General features: G+C 42.4%; 1 long non-coding RNA gene across 5 annotated transcripts in view; it reads right to left on the reverse strand.

The window, feature by feature from the left end:
* Positions 1-7,310: 7,310 nt before the first annotated feature.
* LOC146357824 (uncharacterized) overlaps positions 7,311-27,110 on the reverse strand; it is a 44,235-nt gene continuing 24,435 nt past the window's right edge. For 4 of the 5 annotated variants that reach the window (XR_014792113.1, XR_014792117.1, XR_014792116.1 and 1 more), the window contains 2 exons: positions 11,052-11,201; positions 7,311-10,505 (listed from right to left, as the gene is read on the reverse strand). This is a non-coding gene — a long non-coding RNA (uncharacterized LOC146357824). Of the gene's footprint in view, positions 10,506-11,051; positions 11,202-23,955; positions 24,041-27,110 lie in introns of all 5 variants that reach the window. The other variant, XR_014792112.1, reaches the window with a different exon arrangement.

Genomic DNA, 27,110 nt, shown 5'->3' on the forward strand with positions numbered 1-27,110 from the left:
AATGAAGAGCTGGTCCCCAATGGATGAGTGGCTTTGAGTAGTTCAGCCTGAAAAGCTGTCTTATAGTTTGGTTCTAACAAGATATTTTGATTGACCCATTTTGGTCCAGCAACTGGCATGTCTCAAAATTGTATTTGCATTTTTTTTCTTGTCAGCAAAACCCAATAGGCATCACAGAGATGGATGACATCAATTATCAGTGATCACACTCTGTTGTTAATAAGAACATGATCAAAACTGGCTTAAGGAAAGGCTGAAACAAAAATTTTTCACCAACTGATAATTGTCCTTCCCTTGAAAAATGTTAAGTGAAGGATTTTACATGAACATTCACAATATTACATATTCATTAATTCAGTACTTGTTTAAGACACAGTTTCCCAGCTTTTACGAAATTGTGCTCCTCTTCTAAATTATCTAACACACACCCCATCCTTTTGCCACCATTCTTAGAGTATAGCTGCCTAACTTGTGTGCTCACTTCCGTCCCTTCCCAGCTCTTATGCAGCCTTGATTTTAGAAACCTATTTCCAACATGTTCTTACTCCTGCCAACTGGTGTCCTACTTCTGTTTGAAAAGCATGGCTTCAACAATTCAATATCCAATGAAATAGCACAGGATGCAGTATGGTAATCCTCCAACTCACAATTGGTTGGTTGATACATACAGCAGGGCCATATTTTGTTTTTTAACTAGATCAATAAGTTTCAACAGCCTTTGCTTGGTTGTTTAAGGCTTAGGAAATTGACTGAATATGAACTTCAATTTTGCCAAATACATCAATCAAATATAATGGAGCTGAATTTGCCTTGGTGCAATCTAGCACTGCTATTTTATCCAAATGTGGTCTATTAATTTTGAAACTTTGAATATTATTTGTATATCAGCTAACAATTATTAACTTCAGCTTTAGTCCTGGGCTAGATCTACACTACTGCTTTTTACCGGTACTGAAGTGCACTGATAACTGTTGGGGCACATTACACACTCCATATACTGCTTTTGTAGCATTATTTCCCACTTTTTATTCTGTATTATCCAAAATACCACAGCAGATGTCATTGTGTATGCTACGAGGTATAAATGCACAAGAGGGATATAGCATTACCATGATGAGATTGTATCTGTATGACATGGGGTGTAGATCCAGCCACAGTGAACTCATTTGCATTACACCAGGTCTACAAATACATCTTCAGATGATTATCGAATCACAGAGCAGGATGTTAACAAAAGGTCAGGTATTCGGGCCTCATGCTCTGAAGCAGAACCATCCACCTTTCAGCCTTTTACAGATCAGTATACACAAAGTAGGCAGCAAGATTTCACAAATATGGCCAGGTATGAGCATGAGTGGTGGCTTAGTGGTTAAGATGCTGAACTGCAGACCGGAAGGTTGGCAGGAATAGGGATGTATGAAAGGGACTTACCTTGTCCCGCAGCTTTTTTCGCGGTGGGGGGGAGGCGCTTCGCTTCTCCCCCCGAAGTTCATGCGAGGGGTGGGAGGCTTCCCGCCTCGCCCGGCCGAAATTCAGGCCGGGCGGGAGGCGCCCCATCCCTCGCCGGCGAAAGTCAGGCTGGGTAGAAGCGCCCTGTCTACCCGGCCACGAAAAAAACAAAAAAACAAAACCACCCCCGTGATAGGCTACGTAACGATTAACGTGGCCTATCACGGCTAGATTTGCAAAGTCAGCCGTGATAGGCTACGTTAATCGTCACGTAGCCTATCACGGGTGACTTTGAAAAAAAAAAAGCGCGTACGCAAATGGTGGCCCCCATAGGGAGCCGCCATTTGCGTTCCTTATTTGGTCCCTGTAGTCTACGTAAAGATTTACGTAGACTACGGCGAAAATAAGGGCAACTCTATTTGCTATTTGCGTTGCCCTTATTTTCGCCGTAGTCTACGTAAATCTTTACGTAGACTACAGGGACCAAATAAGGAACGCAAATGGTGGCTCCCTATGGGGGCCGCCATTTGCGTACGCGCTTTTTTTTTCCCCCCAAAGTCACCCGTGATAGGCTACGTGACGATTAACGTAGCCTATCACGGCTGACTTTGCAAATCTAGCCGTGATAGGCCACGTTAATCGTTACGTAGCCTATCATGGGGGTGGTTTTTTAAAAAAATTTCCTTGTAATGGCGGCGGCGGCAGCCGGTCAAAAGACCGGCTGCTGCCCCCGCCCCTGACGAAGACCCGACGAACCGCCGCCGGGACCCGCCGCCGGGAGGGACATTCGTGAAAGGTAAGTCCCATCCCGGGGGGGGGGTGGCGGAGAATTTCACCGCCGATTTCGGGGGGCCGAATGCGTTGGCACTCGGCCCCCTGAAGTTTCAGGGAGAAATTCTCCCCCATCCCTAGCAGGACAGCAGTTCGAGACCCGAGTGCTGCATGACGGAGTGAGCTCCCGTCTTCAGTCCCAGCTCCTGCCAACCTAGCAGTTCGAAAGCAAGAAATTGCTAGTAGATAAATAGGTGCTGCTTCGGTGGGAAAGGTAACAGCGTTCCGTGCACCTCGGTGTTCAGTCACGCCGGCCACATGACCACGGAAGTGTCTTCGGACAGCGCTGGCTCTTCAGCTTAGAAATGGAGATGAGCACCACACCCTAGAGTCAGACACGACTGGTTGGGGACACCTTTACCTTTTTATGAGCATGAGTATAACCCATCTATCCGGTGCTCCTGAAGGCAATATTTATTGTTTTATTACACACACACACACACACACACACACACACACACAGTGTGTGACTAATTTTGATCATTGTTGTTTTATTTTCTGTGGCCTTCTGTACAGCACCCTGGTATCTGTAAGGATGAAGGGCAGCTTAGAAATATTTAAATACATAAAGAAATGTTACTGGGATACAACTCCACACAACCCAGTATCCTGTCTCTAATTGTAGCAGTCTCTAATGCCTCCAAGGACTGAGGGAAGCAGCAAGATTTTGTGTGGGAAACTTTTTCCTCCAAAAGCAAGTCGGTATTTACTATGGTCCAACTACACTCTGATGAAGCGAAAGCACACACACCTTTGGGGATTGCTGTATTCACCCAAAGTGTATTGCTGAAAACCCGCTCATCTGATCAATGGGCTGATTTCCTTGTTTCTGCTGTCAATGGAAAATTGGACAGTGAAACCATTTATCTCAGTATCCAGTGTGATGGAATGAAAACGGGTGGTGTTCACTTTTCATGACAATATAAAAACAAGCAATCTGCTGCCTGTAGTTGGAACATAGTGATTTTTTTATTTGCACTGGGAGAAAAAGATTTTTCACACTTGCCATCTAGCAGCTCTCCCACCCCCATAAGCTCAGATGCTTCAGGGACTGCCACAATTAGAGATGGAATATTGGACTTGTACCCTAATTATGTTGCCCTTCAGAGGACTGGCTAAATGGGCTGTACTCATGCTCATATTGAACAATACCTATTTCTCAATTAGTTTGTCTACAGCAGAAAAAAGAATAAAGTTTTAAAACTCCTTACTTCCAGATTTCCCTAATCTGTATTCCTCTATAATAAATTCAGATTCAATCAGTAGAACTACCTTAGCTCTCTTCTTTGAATATAGTTGTACCCATTTGGTACTCAACCCTGTGCTATATATACACAGCCTCCCAGCCAACTTCCTAGGACTTGTGCCGAAATAAAGGACCTTAAATGTTCTTAAGGCTCTGCGCCTTGCATAGCTCCTTTAGAATCCTGACTGAAACCCAGAGCGGCTTCACTGTTCCACTAACATCGGAGCCGCCAGCCTCCACTGTTCAGGTGGGAGGCTGCCCAAAGCTGGGCAACCTCCTGCCTGAGGGGGAGCACCTTTGAATGTACATATCAGGTTGGCTATCAGCAGGCCCAATCTGTGCCTTCAAAGCTCTCCTCAGGCAGAACACTAGTCTCCCGCTTGAGGAGAGCTTTGAAGGTGCAGGTTGTGCCAGCTGATACCCGACCAATTCCACACTTTCACCTTTGACGTCAGGGATTGGGGTGGCTATCAACCAGCTTTGCTAGTGCTTTCAAAGGCATTCCTCTTTTTACTGGTTTGGGCCCCTGATCGATATTCCCCCCCCCCCGTGGGTCTGTGACCTCTAATAGAAAAAAGGTTCCTCACCCGTTCCCTATTGCCTAGCTGCCACATGTAAGAATCAGAATAAAATCTAGGATGCCAAACAAGTGGAAACATTCCAGAGATATCATTTTGGATTTACAAGGAGATGGAAACAGAGTGGTGTAAACTATGCTATTTGTATTTGTATCTGTTGGTGCTGAAGTGAGTGTTCCTAGTCATACTTCAAAGGTCAGCATTGCCAACTTGTCCCATGTTTAAAGCATGTAAGAAAGGAAAGGAAGTATAATATTGTGAAGAATTACACGGGCATTTCCATTGTTCCTGGAGCATGTGAGGAGCAGCCTTCAGACGTGCTTGCAGGAAACTTATTTGGTGGGGAGATGGAGAGGATGAGGAAACACTCTTTTAGTGTAAATAAGGGCCTAATGTGGGAGGTGGCCTCTAATGAGGCCAGGGACCACAGATATTGCCCTTTCCTGGTAGTGGTTGCTTGTTGCATTTGGCAGCACTCCCTCATCCCAGGCCCGTCAAAAAACAACAACCACACACCTATGTCTGGCCCTTTAAAATTCAGAGAAAAGCAAGTCTTTGTTTACCTAGTTGTTGAGTCTCCCAAGTCCAGCCAGAGGCCTCAGTGCCACAAGATGAATGCATGTGGTGTCACCTTAAGATGTTGCTTCTCCTTGTTGCCTGCAATGGTGTGAGGGTGATCCTTTTTGGCCTCTGGTGAACGTGTGCTGCAGCATCTTGCTCCTGCTGAGCAAGAGGAGATAAGGTGCTGCCACTCTCTTCATGACAGTCTTCTGTCTGTGCCTGCACTGCCCAGAGACCTTTTGAAGGGGCCAGCAGATTGGCTGTGCCATGCCACTACTGCTCTCCTGCCCTGCCTGCTTGCTATCGCTGGTCCCAATGGCAGCTGGAACACTGGCAAAATCCTGTTAGTAATAGGGGGCCTATGGAGCTTCACAACGATCATGGAGCTTCCCTGAGCCACATGGTTTCCTCCTTCATCTATGATGCTGGTGCAAGATTCTCTCCAGAATCTCTCCATGGGGACCTCTCTCCCAGTGTCATACAGTGGATTTCGGCTAGCTGGCTGACGTACTGCAAGTTAACCAAAACAGAGCAGAATTTCCTAGTATTTGAATCCTGTCACTTTGCAAGCTCCCACACAGGAAACAGAAGAAAGAAAATCTCTTCTTTCTTTCCTTGTATACATTTCAGTACATCTGTAACAGAGGCTACTGAATGTTTGGTGGACAGTTTGATGTTTGAGCTGTAGGTGGTGGTGTTGCTTTATTGGAACTCAAGTTCAGTGCAGAGAGATACACTCACTCAGAGGGACAGAACAAGTGAAGGAAATCAGAAAGAAATGATAAACAACTTTCCATTTGCAGAAGACTTATGCCTTCTCAAGCACGGTTGCATATTTCTTTAGGGTTTTTGCAGTCTGTCATACCCTGGTAATTGAAGATAAGCCATAAAGTAGGCAAGGCTTGGAGAAGAATGGCCACGTACTCTATATCATGGCAAATTTCAAGTTTGGAATTAGAGAATGAGGAAAAGGCGTTCCTATGTGAAGAGAATATATGGCGGTATGTCAGCCAGAGAGCTGCAAGTCCCCAAGCTGTGGCACACAATAAGAACTGGAGCAAATTTAATGTCAATATTTGTGTTTTCACTTTTCCATTAATGGGAATATCAACACACTTTTTATAGTTTATCATGGCATGACCTAAAACCACTGGGATCCCTCATAAGCAACTAAGAAAAGCCTTGAATCTAGCATATTACCCTCTTATATTTCTTCAAGACACCCCAAACTGTGTTTGCTATTCCCTTGCTCACCCTAGAATTTCTTTGTTTGAGGTAATCTTGTGGTGGTACATGCACCTTGATAAATATGGAAAAAACACTTGACTGGCCTGGGTAGTCTCTCTGTAAACAAGCAAAACAAAGCAGAAAAAATTCAAACTAACAATACCAGATAACTGACCATGTAAATTGTTTCAAATGCAACCAACAAAGGATCAGAATGGGTAATGAAGTAGATAGTTTGTAAATGGTATACTGAGTCATGTTGTCCCTTGTATTCCAGAGCTCTGCATTATGGATGCTTGAGGAATTTGACCTTTGTGAATTCTGTTACAAACTGGCCTGATCCACATCTCCTGGACTAATATGCAGATGCAAATTTAGTTATCCACTGGCTTTCACACCTTCGACTGTTCTAATACAGTTGTAGGCTAAAGAAAAGTCTCAGACTGTATTTTAAAAATGTGCATTTTGAGAGAAAATATATTAAATACTATTTAAAATGTATTTAAATACAAAAATCTGCACAGATTTAGTGAAATTTGATTAATGAAGAAACAGGATGGAACTGATCTATTCGTGAACACATGCAAGAGTGACATGGACCAGAATTTGACCAGGGATAGACAGATTTGTCTATCCCTACTTTACCTTTATGTTGCAGAAAGAGCTCCAACGTCGGAAGGGGAGATCCAATCCCAGATCCTACCTGCCTAACTCCATGGAAAGATCTGCAGGATTTACCTCCCCAACATCAGAGCACTCTCAGTGTCAGAGTGCTTCAACCTGGCAATAGGATTGCCCTGCCCAACTGACTTAATAGCCATTCTCTCTTTCCAAGGAATTTTGGGAAGAGAATCTGTGAGTGGAGAGAACTTGATACCTTTAACAGAAAATGTTCAGCTGCTCACCACAATACAGTTCCCAGAAGTCTTTTGTGGTGAAGCTATGATCAGTTTTTAGGTGGTATTCAACTGGTAGAAGTAAAGGGTAAATATGCCCAATTATTTCCTAGGTTGCCAGATATATCCTGCAATGTCTCTTGATACTCATTGGGGTACATAACATGGCAGACTTAGGGCACAATCCTATGGGGATAGGTGGCCACCACTGAAATTGGAGACAACCGCCTATCCAATGCAGGGTGGGCGGAGCGTGGAGAGGATCTTCTCCTCCATGCTCTGGCCGCCCTAAAATGGTGGCTAGACGGCCACAGCATAGGAAGTGTTGTACCGGCCCTGCCAAAGTCCCCTCCCTGCCCCTGGGAACACCCCTTTTCTTCCTGCTCCGTGCGGCTCTTACGAGCATGGAGCCAAGGACAATCCACACTGCGCCTACAAGGTGGTGAGGGCGGGGAGGCAGTTTTCTGGGAACTGACCTCGGAGCACTGACTCCAAGGTCATTTCCCAAAAACCAAACAATGCTTTTTTTTAAATACTTTTTTTATTTTTGTCTTTATAAATGAAATAAACAATACCAACAACCTAATCGGTAGCTACCATTTCCCAATAATACAATATTCTTAAGAGGACACAGCAATAACAAAAAGGAGAAAAAACAATTATTTAAAAGGATTAAATTTAAACTCCAATATACACGGGCTTCAAATCCCATTCTACTTAAAAATTATACCTATAACATTGGCTATATTACAATTCAATACAGCATGAATAATCATATCATGTCCTCAGTCTTATAGCAAAGAAGCAGGCCTACAATTCATTTCCAGTAACCATATATTGCTCTTCAGTTAGCATATAATAGTAAATCTTAACAATTTTACCAGCCAAAAATCTTACTAGCCAGTCTCAATCATCATCATCATCATAGTAAAAAAAGGAGATTAAAAAGGATAATAATAACAAATCACTAATAATTTTGTAATGTTATATGATAATAAAGCTTAAAAACAACTTTACAACAATCAGTAATATATTTTATACTAGATATATAAATGAGTGTGCACATTGCTATACACCCTCAAACAGTATATTTAGGTACAGTATGTCATATCCATTTTAAAGAAAAAGGATTAAAAAAAAGGAGAGAGAAAAATGAGAGAAAGCAGATGAATATATATACAGGCAATTAACTCTGGCCTAGCCTGAGTCATTCAGACTAAACACAGCCAGTTAGCAAAACATGTTTGTAGATTCCAGTTCATGGGGCTGGAACAGAAATCTCATGCATTTTTGCATTTAGCCACGCCTCCGCCATTTCGTGATTTAGGAACTTCTTCATCTGACCTTCAGAAACAATGCAAAATGTAGCAGGATATTTTAAGTGATATTGTAAGTTCATTTGTTTTGCCAGATTTTTCGCCTTGATGAATTGCCTTCTTTTCTCAGCAACTTCTTTGGTGTAATCTGGAAATAACATAACTTTATCTTGTTTCCGAAGATTTCCACCCCCTCTTTCCAAACACAGGATATAACTTTTTGTGGAGATTTTTGCAAATTGGACTATAATCGTATAGCCAGTCCCTTTGGCATTTGACACATGGAATGCCTGCTTAATATCAAGTAAATAATCAGATGGCACAGGGAGTATCTCATGCAAAAGCTTATCTACAAAAGTAGACAAATTTACATCGCTAGGCAAATCCTTAATACCAATAATACGTACATTTGCTCTGCGCATAAAATTCTCCAGTTGGGAAATTCAGACAGAGCTGTTGTTGAAAAAAACTTGTGATGCAGTTTCATTCACTGCCACCCTATCTTACAGTTCGTTAACTTTCACCTCCAAGTTTTGCCAAGAAGTATTAATTAAATCCACAGCCCCTTGCAAGGTGGTGATGGAATTTTGAATTGTATCCAACCTCTTAGCCTGTTCAGCAAATTGTGAAGACAAAGTTTTTATCAGAGTAAATAACTCCCCTATATTTTCGGCTCTTAGCGCCTTTGCCAAAGGAGGTACAGAAAGAGTAGGCGGAGATGCATTTCCTTTTTTCTCCTTGCTGCAGCCATGTTTCTCTTCAAACAGATCTTGCAGGTTCTCAAATATCCTCAAATATTGTCAATATTTCTTAAACCATTCCTCAGATATTGTTGGTATTTCTTATTCCATAAATTACAATGGAGCACATCAGCCCTAATTTCTCCTATTTAGATAGGAGTTTCAAAACAACTTTTTTTGATGATTAAGCTCTGGGGGGGTAGTCTCGGAAACCAGCCCCCCTGCTGTTTCGCCGAGATGACTAATTTTCTAAGACCTCATCCAGATGCTGCCTTGCCTCCCCTTTTCATTCCAGGGGAGAGATGAAAAGGTTTTTCAACCTTTTAAAAAGCTATTTGAGATAGCATCCCATGGAAACTCTGCGGAATGCTGCAAGGGCGACACTGGCTCCGACCGGAAGTCCCAAAAACTGAACAGTCCTATGGCTATCCAGCTGCTATAGCTAGCAGCTATAGGATTGTGCCCTTAGATAATGAGCAGCTTTCTTAAAGTCATGATTATACTCCAGCAGTTTGCAACTTCCATACTCAATACATTTTGGGCTCTCCTCATCATAACAGCTGCTTTTATATCTTGTCACTTCCTGTCTCATGGATAACACTACTGAAGCCAGTAGAATTGTTGTGAGAGCTGAAAATAAAGAAACTAAGGGTGCAATCCCATGGCCACCAGACATTGTCTACAGGGCCATAGGATATTTCTATTTCTGGGATCTGAGGTCAGAACCAGGGCTCCACTCTCGGAGCCCAGAAACCATGCTCCTCTCCTCCTTCCCTGACCCCCTCATAGCCAGCATGCTTCTCTCTGTGCTGGCTATGTCTCTGTGCTTGGAAACAGAATGTGGAGATGGGGAAATAGGGGTGGTCCCAGGGGTGGGAAGGGGAAGAGACTGCAGAAGCTGAGTTACGCAGCTTCCTACATGCCTCCCGGCCTCCTTCCCTCCCACTTCCCAAATCTGTGGCTAGACAGGCAAAATCACCCATCTAGCCAAAAATCCAGGGCATGCTCTGTCCACCGTGCATTGGGTACTCATCAACCTCCAACTTCAGAGGTTGCCAACTATTTCAATAAGATTGCATCCTCTGTGGCCAATTGTAAGCTGTAAATCCACCCTACAGGAGCCAGCTGGATTCCCCTATTTCTACAGAATGACAGTACTTATAGAAGTGGTGGTGATAAAGGTAAAAGTTAGACAATATTGAGGACAGAACAAAGGGTTACAGCAAAATTGGTCCAAATTCCCAAACCTGTTTTGAAAATAATTTCAGGACTTCAGATTCCCCATCCAAATTGGTCCAACATATGTGTAATGATGTGCCGAAAAGTAATCTGCAGGTGCACAATTCTACATCACATGTATTTTTGTATGCTGGGTTCATAAAGAAGGCGTTCACTGGAGTTGAATCCTGACAGATGTATCATGGCTGAATATGCTAACTAGTACGTTACTCTTCTAATCCATGTGTGGAAAACATCTTCCAATAGAGAGCACTGGCTGGTCTAGCAGGTAGCAGGTCGACTTGGCAAGAGTTTCAGAGTACTCTCAGTGTTGCAGAGGACCTTAAAGACATGGCAGGATAAGATGTTTAGGAAGGTGTGTGTTCCCCCATCTTTATGTGTGAATCAAGGCCCTTGCCAGGAATACCAGGAGTTGGACACTGCTGCCAAAGGAAAATAAATGCAGAAGGAAAATAAATATTGTAATATGATTGTTCAGTAACCAAGCAGATACAAACAGCAAATCCATGCAAGCTACAAAAACCCATTTAAATTGCGTATTTTATAAACAGACAACACACACCAAGCATCATGATGGAAAAGTGAATCTAGCTTACTGTGGTTGATTTTCCCCATGAATACACTGAAAAGACCTGATATATGAAGGAAGTTGGAACTGTGGCAAAAGCAATTGGGCATAAAATAAGCAAAGTTCGGTATACTCAACTGACTGATAATGGGATATTTCAAAACCTAATAATGTTTGTACTCATATAAAATGGAGCTTAATATTCCATGCATTTTTAGTATAACCATTTCTGTATTTACTTGTTTAATGAAATATGGATCTTAAGACTTTTTGCAACACTCCTCCTTCAGCAAAAAGTCTGTGGAGTGGAAGATAAATGTACTCATAGCATGTAATGAAATTATTTATTTATGATTTAAATTAAAGTTTAGTATATGTTTCAAATTAGAAGAATATTTACCATCAGATCAGGCCCAGTGCCAAGGGTAGGCATGGCCAGGCACCTCCTGAGGGCCTACACTCCAGCAGGGACCCACTGGCAAGAGCTCCCTGGACTTGCTCTTACTCTTCACCATTGCAACCTCCTTGTTCACCAGTCTCTTGCTTTGGCCTAGACAATGGTGGAGATGAGGAAGAGTAAGTAACAGATGACACTGCTTGTTTGCTCTCTGGTTCTCTGCCTGTCAAGCAAGCAAGTGGTAGTAATGATGACAAAGAGGATGAGGAGTAATAGCAGCTGGTGACAATGGCGGTGAGAAGGTAGATTCACTGAGGAAGGGAGCCCAGTGAGGGTGTCTTGCCCGAGGGCCCTCAAAAACCTGCATCTAGTGCTGCATCAGATATTACATTAAAAGAATTCTGTGCAGGAGAAAAATGGGAAAAATTGAATCTCAATTTAAATACTAGAGTTCTAGAGTCCCAGAGTCTCAGTACTAGAGCTGGGTCTCTTTAGCTTTATTTTTGTTTTCATTATTGTAAAAACAAAAGAAAAAACACCCTCCATCTTACCATTATGCTTTCAACTGCCCCCCTGAAATTTCATCTCTTTTTTGTCCAACTCCTGGACGCTAGTGTACAAAAGCACTCAAAAGCCTAGTATTGAAGGCTACAGAGAACAGTGAAGTCCCTGAGCTAGCCTATAGGGGGCAGCCCAGGGAGCTGTGCTATTCCCAAACTTGTCTGCCCAAACTCAAGGGATCTAGGTCTAACTACATGCTATGTTAAAAAATCCTAACTTTTAATTTTGCTTTAGTGTAAGTGTGTGGGACTCCAGTCTGAAGGCAACCTGTTTTTTGTTAGGATCACAGCAGAAGAGGAAAGACTTAGCTGCCCCCCCCCCCCAGGTGCTGCAGTCCCCCCAAAATAGGGGGAGGCACACTTGGTATTCAATGTATTTTTAAAAACTGACATACTGCAAGCAACACATTTACATTTTAAAGTGACTTGTAGTTAAGCCTTCAGTTGTAAGTGCAATGTGTCAATATTAATACTTCTCCTCTTGCTTACAATAACTGCTAAATAACTTCCTAAAAAGTAAATGAAGGTTTAGAGATGCCAGGAAAACTTGTGAAATATTTCAATAGGTCAGATGTGAAACATTTCATTGGGTTGAGAAAACTCAAGAGTGCAAAGTCCATCCTGCTGAAGCCATTTGTCATCAGTGGTGCCAATGATTTGTAAAGATGACAAGAGATCCATCTTTCCTAACCTGCAATTAAGACTGGGAGGGAAAAGGATTGATTTTAAGACCTGACCTTAATTTTTTGTTTAAAACAAAATCAGCCCCATGGCAAAAGGCAAATGAACTGCATTTTCAGTTTAATTAAAATGCTGACATTACAATGTAAATAATTGTGTTTTATTAATCATTCGCCTTCAAGCATGTGACAGCAGCAATACTAAAGACAATGATGTTGTTGGTGCTGAGTGCAGTGCCTTAATAATGACATGGTAATTAATACAGAATACTAACAAAAACTGGGACATTCTGCATAGAAACTAATCTAAGTGAGATTTTGGGGTCTAAAATGAAAGGTGTGACCCTATCCTAACTTATAAGAAGAGCCCTATGCTGAATCAGACCAAAGGCCTGTCTAGTCCATCCGTCTGTTCACACGGTGGCCAACCAGCTGCCTGTGGGAATCCCACAAGTAGGACATGTGCTCAATGGCACCCTCCCTCTCATGATCCCCAACAACTGGTATAGAGAGGCATACTGCCTCTGATACTGGAGGTAATATTACCTTTATCTTTTTACTCCAAAGTTATGCTTTGGAGTGGATGAGGATAAGATTACTGTTAAGTGCTAAATGACATGTTACGTGTGTGTTCCATGATCAAATCTCATGATGCTTTTTAAAAGGCTTAAAAGCAGTTGGTGCATGTGAGGGGTGTGTGTGTGGGGGGTGCACGCACAGGTGTGCATGAGAGAGAGAGAGAGAGAGAGAGAGAATTGGATCAAGGCAACAGTGCCATGGGAAGAGTAGCTAACCCATTCTTCCTATGTAGTTTTCCTGATTACAATTGCCCCCAAAGCTGCTATTACACATATGGTACCTGTCTTCCTACTATAGCAGGGCTAATTGTGGTGGTGTATGTGTGCAGTTTTGATCAGGGTATGCCACAGGTTAACTCCGCCTCCCTCACCACTGCTACCCTAACTGAATCCCTCTCCTCCAGGCCCATATGTGCTTTAAATCTTCTTTAAAAGTTGAGAATTCAATTCACGGGTTTCCCATATAGTATGTAGTTTGACCCTAAATTGAGCACCAGTGGTTTGGACTGGTTAGAACAGTGTAAGCAGCATATTGTCCTACAGATGTTCTGGATGACAAATCTCACAGTCCCTGACCATTGACCATGATGGCTGGGGCTGATGGGAGTTGTAGTCCAAACATCTGCATGGCATGAGGTTGCTTACCCCTGGGTTAGAGTGTAGGAATAGGACTGGGGAGACCTGGGTTCAAAATCTCACTCAGCCATGAAGCTTACACGGTAATTTTGGGCCCATCACTATCTCTCAGCTGAACTTACATGACAGGATTGTTGTGAGGATAAAATGGGGGAAGGGAGAACTATAACCGCTTGGATGAAAGGTGACATATAAATACAATAAAAACATAATAAATCCTCTCACATCAGTAGATCACAAAGATAAACTGGGATAGTAGATTTATGCCAGCATAGTTGATTTACATTAACATAATATTGTTGTACCAACATTATATTATACTTCTGTACTTACTACACCAGAAGTATTCTTCCAGCACAAGGCAAAAACAATTCAAGAGTACAAACAATAACTAATGATCAGCTGATGGGCACCCGTAAAATAAACTACTGTAAGGAATGCACCTAAGGATCATTGATATCAGCTGGTAGAATGGCTATGCTATGGTTGTGTGCCAAAAGAGCACTCTGACCCAACATAGATATTGGCTATAAAAGCCAAATGAAAGTTGAAATACGCATACCATACCTATAAGAAAGAGGTATTTAGGGACATTCCATACTACCCAAACTATAGATGAAGAAGACACAGTTCTTGTGTCAGAACAGATTGACAACAGCATTTTTGAAAAAGATGTTAAGAAACTGAGAGGTGAACAATATATATGGCTAAGAAGACCTCAGGATTTTGGATTACTATTCCCAAAGAATCAACACTGATAGAAGCCAAGCTGTCTTCCTGCGAGAAAGCACAGTACATTTGAGAGCTCATGTATGTTGCTGTTCTTCAGGTGGGGCCTCCCTGGAGCTAGAAAACCTAATTGTATATCTTTTTCTCTTTAACTTATACTTGCTGCTGATATATTTCTTTGTTTTTGTTTGTAATTGTTTGCAATTGTGTTTTAATGTATTTCCTTATTACTGTTTTTATCAAGTTTTATTAGTGATCGTAAGCCACCGTGAATGTCATTTTTGGTACAAAGATGGGTACAAATCAATCAGTCAATCAAATAAATGTCTGTTTGCATCACTCAGTGATCATTGTTTCCACCATGGTGAGAGTAGGGATGTACGAAAGTCACTTAGCTGAACCGAAATTTGGTTCGCGGTGGGGGGGAGGCGCCCCGTCCCTCCCCCCGAAATTCTGGCCAGGGGGGAAGCGCCCCGGCCCTCCCCCCGAAATTCTGGCTGGGGGGGAGGCGCCCCGTCCCTCCCACCGTGAATCCCGGCTGGCCGGGAACGCAAATGGCGGCGGCCGTAGCCGCCGCCGTTTGCGTCCCTGCAGTCAGCCGTGATAGGCTACGTAAATGTTTACGTAGCCTATCACGGCTGAGTAAAAAAACAACAACAACCGCGCATACGCAAATGGCGGCGCCCATGGGCGCCCACTTGCGTTCCTTATTTTGGCATGTGTAGTCTACGTAAACATTTATGTAGACTACGGCGAAAATAGCTACGCTATTTGCGTTCCCTTTATTTTCGCCGTAGTCTACGTAAATGTTTACGTAGACTACACGTGCCAAAATAAGGAACGCAAATGGCGGCGCCCATGGGCACCGCCATTTGCGTACGCGTGGTTTGTTTTTTTTTCACTCAGCCGTGATAGGCTACGTAAACGTTTACATAGCCTATCACAGTATTTTTTGAAAATCTAGCCGTGATAGGCTATGTAAATCTTTACGTAGCCTATCACGTTTGTGTGTGCGTGTGTGTTTTTTTACTGGAAATGGTGGTGGCAGCAGCCGGTCAGAAGACCGGCTGCCACTGCCGCTGAAGCCGCCGCCGCCAGGGAGGTTCGCCAAAGGTAAGTCACGTCCCGGGGGGGGTGGCAGACCATTTCGCCACCGATTTCGGGAGGCTGAATGCGCTGGCATTCGGCCTCCCCGAGATTCGTGGCAAAATTCTCTGACATCCCTAGGTGAGAGTTTGGGGGTTAGCATGAATAACAATGGTGTAAGTTAAGACACTTCTAGTGAAGTCAATAGAAAGCCCAAGATGTCTGCCTCTACACCTTCTTCCCCCACTTCCGCATTGGTACATAGGATTCTGACTAAGAGTTTTTCTACATGAGGCTGTTAATCGGCTGTATCTACTTTCAGTTTTGTAGCAGAATTGAGAACTGAGCACTACATGAAGAGCATTTCCTTTCCTGCTTTTCTGCTACATAACCACTAGGTGGCACTGATATAGCAGAACAGCACAAATGCACAAGTGAAAGAAGCAGGTTTTTTTGCTTTTACAATTAAATACCGCATTTTCCTGTTCTAAAAAAAAATTGCTAAAATTGCTCTTTAGACACAAAAGCAAAGCTGAAGGGTCACAACCTTGTCTAAAGAACCCGTAAACAACCATGAGTAGGAAATGACAAGCACATGATAAATGCCTTATGTAGAAAAGCCCTACCTCTGAAGCCAATCAAGGGATACCTCTAGCAAGTCCCAGCTTCCCCAGTGTTAATGTGTCATGTTCCTGGTCAACATATATAATCTCCCCCCCTTTCCTTCATGGCAAAGAACACTTTGCTAAGGAGCTGGAGTACCTTCATTGCCACTTCCCCATTTTCCTGCCCCAGGTAAGTTTAGGGCCAGTGGTGGGGCAGGAAAGGGAAATGCAGTGGCAGCAGTAACAGTGGGCACTCTGAGCATCTGCACACAAGAGAAAAGCAAGGAGCTTAAACAAAAGGAATGCAAGTTTTTCAGAACAGACAAGGGATTGGGAAGGGGCAACCTTACAATTTTGTACGAGGCCCAGAGAAAATAATGCTTTGGGCACTGGGCACTAGTTACTTCGTCTGATGACTATGCTAAACTTCGAGCCTCCCATTTTAGTGGTGATCAATATGAGGAACAGCAGTCATCCCCATATGTCTTACCAGTATTTACTGTGCTGAACCAGTGCCCTGGGCATTTGAGGAAATCTCAGTACATCAGTACTTTAAGCTCCAATCCACAAACCATTCAACTACTACGTCAGTGCTGTGCTAGCTGAATATAGTGAACATCAACATCTAGAAAAGCAGGAGTTCTTGCATTTTACTTCACACGAGGTTGATGCTTTAACAAAAGTGACAGATATTTAGCTGACACAAAACTGAACAAATGCATTCAGTTTTCATATATTTCTGTTTTCTAGGCAACGTTGGCAAAATAATTTGATTAGATTCTACCCCTTCCCATTGTTGCATTTTACATCCTCTCAGATGGGCTCAGTAATTCACAGTGGTAATATTTTCCATTGCCATCAAAATCTCAAAGCATGTAAACATCCATTTATAAACATGCCAGGTAAGAATAGGAAATGATTGATTGGATTCAAAGGTGCCCTTCTGCATGCAGAAAGAGTGTTCTGCTCATGGAAGGGCTATTTCACACTTTGCGCTAGGGTTTTGCATGAGAAAAGTGAAATTAATCCAAAACTGATGCTCCGTTTGTGCAAGAAGCATGAGAACTGCTATAGTATCTGCCTATTATATCTGTGTGCAAAGTCCTCTGCCTGTGCTTGGCCTGCACAATCATTTGTTGCACAGCATTAGCAGCTATTTTCATTCTGCTAATGGTTCTTTGACATCACTTGATGATGTCGTGTGTGTGTGTGTGGAGAGGGAGAGGGAGAGAGAGAGAGAGAGAGAGAGAGAGAGAGAGAGAGCACTTATTTGCATGGTTGCACGAGTGCTTATGTATCCCATTTAAAAGAAAAAGAATAGTGCATGCTCCTCCTTCTTACACTGTAACAATGCTTCAGAATAATATTTTTTTAAAAAATCTTTATTTCCTTTGTGGGGATGTGCATGTCCCCTCTCTAGTGCTGGAACTCATGTTTCCTTTTTATTAAAAGGGAAAACACACTTCCTACATAGCAATTCTTCCTCCTCCAATTCCACCATTTGTACAGTTATCATAACTTTGTTTCCATATCAAAGCTCCAAAGGAATTAGTATCTGTGCAGCCCCTAAAAGTGAGGGCTCAGTAAGTGTGTTTTCAAAATTCCTGAGTGCCAACACCTGCCACAACCCACCATCTGGATTGTAAGGGACATCCTTCGAGGATGCCCCCTTGCATCTGGGCAGTCATGGATGAGGAACACAGTGATATGGCCATCAAGGACGTACAACCCATTGAACAAACTGAAGCTTGGGGTTTGCCTCAGCTGTTCTCCATCTCTGTAATTTTCCTTAGCACAGGACGATTCAGAATCAGTCCAATGATCCAAGGAACAGAGGCACCGAACCTGGCTGGAAGCTGCCACCAGAAGGCAAAACACTCCTGTTGAAGCACAGGTCCTTGCTCATCCTAGTTCTGATCCCTGGTAAGGATCCTTGCACACAAATGTTATCAGAACTAGACTCAACTATGGGTCCAGGAAGCCAAATATACAAACCCTCCGTAGAAGCCAGGACAGTGCTGTCCGAATCAGGAAACTAGGGTTAATTGGCAGGATCTTAAACCTACTTCCAACCATGAAGTTTGGATGTACCAGGAAACAATGGTTAATTAAAGACTTCCCAGCTTATTGCGACAGGCAGAGGAAGGAGGAGGGAAGGGGCACTGTGTGCGGGCACAAAGCTTGTTCCCATATTGGCTTATTATACGTACGTCTGAACTGGCCATTATGTCTGAACTGGCAGGAAAAGGACAGTGTGGGGAAATCAGAGCAGTTAATTTGAATACCTTTCTTCAGGAAAGCTATTGTCCTGATCCTGCTTGGTTCAGATAACAGCCACATGCTGGAAGGGAAGGCAGTGTTTGAACAAGAGACTGCTGTGATCTGCCTTGCCATGCAGTTGTGGAATTCACGCACATACCATGTCTGTGTAGCATTGCAATATAAGACAGTAGCTCCCACATGGTGCGCTCTCTATCTCTCTCTCTCTCCTCTCGAGATAGCAGGGAGAAGGTCTACAACAGGTTGAGTGGAGACACAGAAGTTATTATCAGCATTAGCAGTTTGAATAGTCAAATTGATGAGAGGAAGAACGTCAGTAAATTAAAAGTAATTACATGTATTCTAAAAACATTCTAACACTGAGCTTTGAAAGGATATGTTTATTGCAAAGATGACTGAATGCAGATAGAACTCAAATGGCTGTGCTTAATAACACTCCACTGAAAGAAGAAAATGTATCTATTATATATTTGTAGTGAGCTTATGAAAGAGCAGCGAAGTATGCTACCAGGCAAGAAAAAAAAATAGTGTGAATCAGAGCGGGATTCAGGAGCTGAAACCGAACCTTTTAATTGCTTTCTGATAGTGTGGGTCAAATGCTGAATGTGATTTTTAAAAAGCTGACACACAAGTACAAGACTTTCTGTTTGATACTTCTTCCTGCTGCTCTTTGAACAGATGTGGGGAAGCTTTGAATCTAATTTAAAAGAGAGAGGGAGAGGAAGAAGGAGAGAGATTTCTTAAGGTTACCTGCTTTTTTGATAGGATTCAAAAATGCTGTTTGGCTACTAATCATTACAGCTGAAATATGCTTCTCTATTGTGAAGCGTAAGCATTCCTTTATGACACACAACATACACACACAATCAGCAGCAATCATCCATTGCCAAACTGCATTTAAGCTTCTCAGGCTGATTAACACAGAGTTTTTTCTTTCTTTTTTTGCTTATCAGTCCAAGGCAAGAGAAGCATGAAATTAACTCAGGGACAGATCCTGATCTAGTTCGTCACTCAAGAGTCCCATTTACGGGCAAGACCCTCAGGGTGGATACATTTTTGAACTCTTGTTATTTGCTTTGCAATTCTGCAGATCCCTTTACATGAATGAAATATTGTACTTCCGTGAAGAAAGCAGGCTCCAATCACCTCTGTGTCTAAACTCTACCAACTCAAGGGATTAATTTGGTTTGGTGTGTTGAGATTGTTTAGGGGAGGGGGCTGGGAGGCACAAGTTATAGCTTCTATTCCTGGCAAGGTGCCTGAGAAGATGCCAGGCTGTAGGGTTTTTACCTTTCTTTGACAGTCCCTTAGAGGACACATTACCTTTCCAGTTTGGGGCATTAGTCATTCTTTCACACTGTAACTTTTCCCACTTGCATTTCAAGATGAAGGGAAGCTCCTTTCCCCTTCATTATTAACAATATTTCTCTCTTCATCCTGGCGGTTCTGTCTTTCCCTTCCTACCTCTTGAACAGGTGTTCAGGTAATATAGCTCAGGGGCTTTCACACTCTTGTCATACTGAGCATCTGTAAGGGCCACACAATCGCCCGGCTGAGTGGATCCTCTGAGTAGTGGAGGAGAGAGTGCATATGCTGCCCCACTAAGCACATAAGGTAACGTGAGATACTTAAGGACATACTTACAACCTCTCTGCTCCCACTTTCTCCATGGAGAGGAATCGCATGAATTGGACCAACATGCACACCTATGGAGCTTGCTTATTTATCTATGAAATGCATTAACTGTTTTTTAAAATGAAACAATCTCAAAGTGGGGTACAGCTAATGAAACACAATATCACTCCGACGTATGTAGGGTGTTCATACCCCACATCACCTTATAGGCATGTTGGAGGAGAGCTCATATTTACAGCTAGAACACACAAAGAGCATTCCCTGGCTGGTTGAGCCTGTGAGCCAACCCACCCCAAACCAATCTAAGCCTTGCTGGTGGGCCTCACTATTGCCCTTCGTTAACTCACAATACATCCTAGAATACATCCAACAATCCCCTCCAGCTTCAAACTGCAAGCAGGGCTGTCCCCAGCCTTCTCACCGCTTGAGGTGGAAAGGCCCTGGAGGTTGACAATGTCATGTACAACATCTGCAAAAAAAGTGGGTGACCGATCATGAGCACACAGCTGCTACTCCACCATTTGCTTTAAGGAGCAGACCCAGGGATGGGTGGAGTATGACGACAAACCCAAATCCCTTCACTTTATGCAAAATTTGTGTGTAGAGAGAAAGCGAAGATTGACAGTGGTGGACAAGTTGTCTTTCTGTGCAGTGTCTAGTTCTGGGTGCCACACTTTAAGAAGGATGTAGAGCTTTTCGACACAAGGCTGTTAATCACTGTGAGCATTTCTACATGAGGCTTTTATTGTGTGCTCATGATCGGTCACCCACTTTTTTTTGCAATTCCTGTACATGACACTGTCAACCTCCAGGGCCTCTCCCATAGTTTCTGGCCATTATAGCGGCTTAATTGTCTACGGGGAAAATGTGATAAGAGACTTCAAAGCATGATAAATTTCTGGTGAATTTCCAGAATCCCTAGTGGCTGTATAATAAAATGTATAGAACTTGCCCAGAAAGAAAAAACCTGGATGAAACCACGTGAAAAGGAGCCAAACTTAATCCCACAAGGAATCTGGAAGAAGAAGCTCCAGTAAGGGTGCAGGATTTTAGCCTCGTGTAGAAATGCTCTGCATCTACTTTTGGTTTTATGGCAGAATTGAGATCAGAGCTCTACACAAAGAACTGTTCCTTTCCTGCCTTTCTGCTACGTAACTTCTAGATGGCGCTGTGCTATAGCAAAATATTGCAATTACACAAGTAGGATTTTTTTTTTTCACTTTCAGAAATAATACCCCATTTCCCCTGCTCTAACCCCCACCCACCCAAAAGTGCTCTTAAAAACAGAAGTGAAGTTGGAGGATCACAAGTCTAAAGCACCCATAAATAACTGTACGGAATCACAAGCGCACAATAAATGCCTCATGTAGAAAAGTTTGTAGACAAATTGGAACAGGTTTGGAGAAGGACAACAAAGTTGGTCAGTGGTATGGAAAACAAGTCCAATGAGGAAAGGTTGAAGGAACTGGGTATGTTTAGCCTGGAGAAGAGGAGAGTGAGGGGGACATGATAGTATTCTTCAAATAGTGGAAGGTTTGCCATATAGAAAGCAGGACTGGCTTAAGTTACAGAAGGATAGATTTCAGCTGAAGATGAGGAGAAATAGTAAGAGCAGTCAAACATGGAACCAATTACCTAAGGAGAAGGGTTCTCCCTCCCTGGATGTTTTCAAGCAGAGACTGGAAATCTATCTGTTGGGAATGCTCTAGCTTTGGATTTCCTGTATTGAGCAGGAGGTTGTACCAGACGGCCTACAGCATACCTCCAACTCTGTGATTCTACCAGAGGCTCCCTTCCTTTTCAGGCACCTGTGCAAGCCATGAGAATTATGGGTGTGGCTATGGGTATTTCAGTAGCCCTTCAAGGCTGGAGTAGGATTGTGGGTTGGCTGACAGTCAGACAAATGGATTGATGGTGGGCAGTAAATTGTGAGGGAGTTTGTAACTCCTTCAGAGCCTCGTGTGGCGCAGAGTGGTAGGCGGCAGTATTGCAACCGAAACTCTCCCCATGACCTGAGTTTGATCCCAGCAGCAGCTGGGTCTCGGGTAGCCGGCTCAGGTCAACTCAGCCCTCCATCCTTCCGAGGTCAGTAAAATGAGTACCCAGCTTGCTGGGGGAAAGGTAGTCACGACTGAGGAAGGCAATGGCAAACCACCCTGCTATAGTCTGTCATGAAAAATGCCAGTGAAAGTGGCGTCCCTCTAGGGGTCAGTAATGACCCGGTCCTTGCACAGGAGGAACCTTTCCTTTTTCCTTGTAACTCCTTCTCATGATGCATTGATCCTGCCATCCAGAAAACAGGAAGCAGACACTGCAGCTTCTGCTCATTCAGTTGGAGGATCAGAACCCACCTGTCCATTGTGCTTTACAGAAGATTAAGATGGTGAGAGGTGGACGCAATCTTCTCAAGGAGGGATTGAATGCTGTGCAAGTTCCTTCCTTCCCTTGTTGAGTGCTATGAGAGGGTTGTGCGAGTTTCCTTCAAGGCACCAGCCCTACCCAGTCTGGCTCTTGAGGCAGGAGTCCCACTCTGTCTTGTAGGCCTGGGCCTAATTACAGGAAATGATTGGTAGTGGTGGAGATGTCTTTCAGAGAAGCTGGTCCAGTCCTGCTGATCTCCCTGGGGGGCTCCTGTTAAGCTTCCAAGCTTTCCCTACAACAGCATTTGAAGACCACAGCTCCAGAGGGGTCTCATTGAGCCTACACACTGGGACATGATAAGAAACTACCACTCTTAAGTTCAGTAAAATAATGTTACTTCAATAAATAATTGGAATTGAAGTATTACATTTGTGTTGTTGTTTTAAAATGAAATGCCTGTTAACTGTTAATAGATTAATGGTGATAATAGGATCCTTGTGGTGCTTTGATTTCTACACTTTTAGTCAGGAATAACTTTCTCCTGATTCTCAAGCCACCTCAAATGTCAGCCCAGATAAATCTGTCTTGTATAGTTTGTTTTCACAACTGCATCTGAAATTGCATTTGAGCCTCTCTCTCTTGTGTTACTTACGTTACGTCATTGTTGATAATATAAAAAGGGGCACTTGCAATTAAAATGTACTTTCTGGTTTACATTTATATTACATATTGCTTTAGGCAAAACTTGTTTTAACCTTCATGTTTTAACCTATTTTAACCTTCATGTGTTTTAATCTTCATGTGTGAAAACACTTTTACATTGCTTCTGGAAGATTGTCAGGCTTTCCTCAGAAGTGAAATGATAAATCCCAGGAGCCACTAGACAAAAATGAGCTGAGACTTATGACCTCAGAATGCCTTCTCTCCCCTTTCCCCTCAAAGTGCTCTTATAGGAACTCTTCAGGAAGCATTTATTCAAGGCAAGTTTTTGAAGCCAGTCAGAATTGGCTTTATTTAATGCACCCTATGTCCCTACAGGGAACTAATTTGCAGCACAGGGCTTTATAATTTCATGCTAGAACAGCATAAAATGGAAGAACAACTCATCCAGAAGGAGGGGATTATATAACCAGAGCAAGAAGAATCTGTAGTGACGGGAAAGATCCTTTGGAAACATCATCTTGCTAGTTCTGTAATAATGTATACCCCTCTAATTGGTTTTAAATATGATGATAAGAAGAAAATAACCCGCAATTAATAGACTTTAGTTCCTAATTTCATTTAGACAATACACATATTGCAATTGAAGAAACTTATATCATTTCTTGTTCAAATTTATTCTGATCAGACACCACTCCCCCCTCCCACCCCATCTCGTCTCTCAGATTGTGCAGCTGGGAAGGATGTTTTGGGAATGAGGCACAAGAAACCAAGAGTTCCACAGCAAGGAACTAAGGTTAATGGAACAGGAAAAAGGCAGTGCTGTAAAGACTAACACTGCGCTAAGCCAACTCCTTGACTTGGCAGCTCAGAAACACTGCTAAATTAAGCTGCGCACAGCAAATGCCTACAGTTTGCTGAATGGTATGACATATTCCTGGCTTAACAGTTGTAAGGGATCTCCTTGCTCCCCCTTTTTATTATATAAGGTTCATTTGGGAGCAAAGATACAGAGAAAATTAAGGCATACTTCACTCCAAGGTTAAGCTTAACCTGGAAAGTTTATTGTAGAGCGTGTGTCACTTGAGGTGGCTCACCATCGACACAGTACTCAGGTTTCTGTAATTGCTGAGGATCAGCATAGGAGCCTCCAGGGCTTCTTAGCCTGACTCTGACGGATTTCTGCAATAAACAGAATAACATAATAAAGCTGGGGCATACCCTTAACAGGTTCTGGGTGTGTATGTGTGAAACAGGAATTTATTGGAGAGGGAGTGTGTTGGTTTGTTAATTAAATAATAATAATCTTCAGGGTAATCTGGCAATGAGCCAGAGTACAGCTACAGCTAAAATAAATAATATGCTTTTTTTCCTGAGAGGCTAAAAGTCGTCATTTTTCCAAAAAAGTGTCAAAATATTTTAGATTTCCCCCAACATACCTTACTTTCAATTTCCAAAAGCGAACTTCATCTACCTTTATGCTTAGCCACCTTTGTTGTATCCCTTGTGTATTTCTTGTCTTCACTAAATGTGAATTATTCTGTATCAACTGTGGTGTCATTTCACTATCACTTCCATGCCAAAAATTAACCATGCCAGAATAGTATCAGAAACCACAACAAAGGTTTTCAAAACCTGTTTGCTAATTTCAGACTATTAGTACAATTTGATCTCTCATATTATGGCTACCATCATATTTCCCAGAGTCCCTTTGCTAAATACTTTGAGAGTTACAAATGTATACTATTGGTTAATCATGGCATTATGACATCAGAGTGATGTCAAAGTGTATGAATATTCTGAAAGAATGTCGTACTCTTCTCACTGTGCCCACAATATTCTCTAAGCAGGAACCCACTGTTCATAAATGGAGGATTCTCCTGGTTAAGGATATAATGACAGTGAAGCAGATGCAAAAACCAGATGGCCCAAATAAGATGATGACAAAAGAAAACAAAACTTTAAAGGATGTGAACAGAAGTCTAAAGGACAAATCAAATGGCCTCAAGAAGTGCATGGAAGAACTGGACAGAGAAGTGGATATAGTTATGGAGATCATAAGGCAAAAAGAGGAAAAAATAAAAAAATTAGAAAGCCATAACAAGAGCTTGGCAAAAATCAACGAACACCTCAACATGGAAATTAAGGAAAAGTCCTTCAAGCTTTCTCTACATCAAGACCAAAAAGAAAGCAAAGAAAATGGCACCATGTTTAAAAATGGAGGAAGAGATTCTGAACCAGAAACGGTCATACGTTGCCAGTTAAGAGACCATGTAGAACAGTATCCAAATACCAGGGAGGCTCAGATGAGGAGCAAGTGGGACTTCAAAGAACAGTCAAAATGTTCAGTGCCCCAAATATTGGTATTGCCTGTAGAGGACCACATGTATGCCCAGACTATTCCAGCATTGTCTGAGGATGATGAAACCCGAACCACAGAAGTCTTGCTCATAAGGTCTAAGCAATCTAAATTCTTGTATTGCCTCTGGGATCTTCTAAAGCTTTTTCTTGCAGTATTGCTTTGCTTTGGACTTTGCACAGCTTTAATATTATCATATGCCTACTTCTTCAACAGTAACTTCATAGCTAACAGCCTTCCTCAGCTGTTTAATGACCATGACCTTGCGGAACTGACACAACTCTTTTCTCCATATCTTACCTGGAAAAATAACGGTCTATTGCCATTTTAAGAATTGCCTCTCAACCCTTTAGGAACATTTGGGGTCACTTCTGTGCCACTTTAAAACCAAGATGCTTTTTAAAATAATAATTTTCTTATTTAAAAAAATCTTCAAAAATCTGTCATTTGATTCTCTTTTACTATTTTGCTTGCACAAATTAAGAATTTTGGCAGAGTATAGTGTTTGTTTTTTTTTTACAGAAGACACAGATTATTCCTATTACATCCCATGTCAGTGGAGAGCCAGTGTGGTGTAGAGTGTTGGACTGGGTTTCGGGAGATCCGGGGTCAAGTCTCCACTCAGCCATGAAACTCCCTGGGTGACTCTGTGCCAGTCACTGCCTCTCAGCTTAACCTACCTCACAGCGCTGTTATGTAAGCTGCCTTGGGTTCCTTGCAGGAGGGAAAAAGGCAGAATATAAATGTAATAATAATAAAAATTAAAAAAAATGAGGTGTTTCAGGTTCCCACACTTACCTGGGAGTAAGTCCCAATGAACTCAATGGGGCTTAGTTCTGAGTAGATATATGTAGGATTGGACTGCATGCACTTTTGAACACAGTGGGACTTAGGACAATACCCAACACGGTGGATACAAAGTCCAAGTGGTTCAAGGTTTTGAATGTCAACAACACTTTGAATGTGGATTGGTAGCTAATAGGCACCCAGTGCAGTTCTTTTTATATAGGTGTATTATGTGTATAGCTAGGTGCTCCACTGAGCATCCTAGCTGCTGCATTCTGCCCTAGCTGCAGCTTCTGAACCAGATGCAAGGGCAGCCCCACACAGAACACATTATAGTTGTCTAACCATGACGTTTCTAGTCCATGAATCAACATGGCTAGGCTATCCCTCTCCAGGAATGCATGTAGTTGGTGCACCAACTCACGTTGTTATTGGGTGCCCTGGGCCACTGAGGTCACCTGGACCTCCAGTCACAAGGATAAAGCCAGAACCATCCCCTAACCTACATATTTTTGTATTTTTTTAAATCTTATACACTACCTTCAGAGGGTTCTACCCTTAAAGGCAGTCTAAAAATAATTTAGAATAAAATAACATAAATACATACATACATACATACATACATACGAGGGGTGATTATTTCATTTTTCCAATATTTATTTATCCAGAGATGTAGATTGGTAAAATCTGAACCTATTTAATTGGGTTTTGCACACTGAATACCTAAAGCACATATTTTGCTTATATCAGCTGCTCTGGTCTTTACTTAGGTGCATACTTTTAAGGCCTATCCAAAAAAGTCGAAGCAGCAAAAAGGCTCATATATATGAAATAAATTTACCATAATTTTTCAAATGAAACAATTACAGCCATGTTTGGAGGACTTCAGTAGGAGACTTCAATCGCTTTTGGAACAGGCTATGAAAAATATTTTAGTAATATATTTAGAATATATACAGTGCTTTACACTTTTCAAAGCTCTACACGTACATTATTCCGAAGTCCTTACAACAATCTACTGACAACAGTCAGTATTATTATCCCCATACTGCAAGTGATGAGTTGGCATAATAACTTGTCCCAGGCCACTTACAATGCAATCCTTTA

This window comes from Heloderma suspectum, chromosome 1 (genome assembly GCF_057233095.1).
Source record: "Heloderma suspectum isolate Gila_16-S chromosome 1, 16-S_ref, whole genome shotgun sequence".
Classification (NCBI taxonomy): Eukaryota; Metazoa; Chordata; class Lepidosauria; order Squamata; family Helodermatidae; genus Heloderma; species Heloderma suspectum.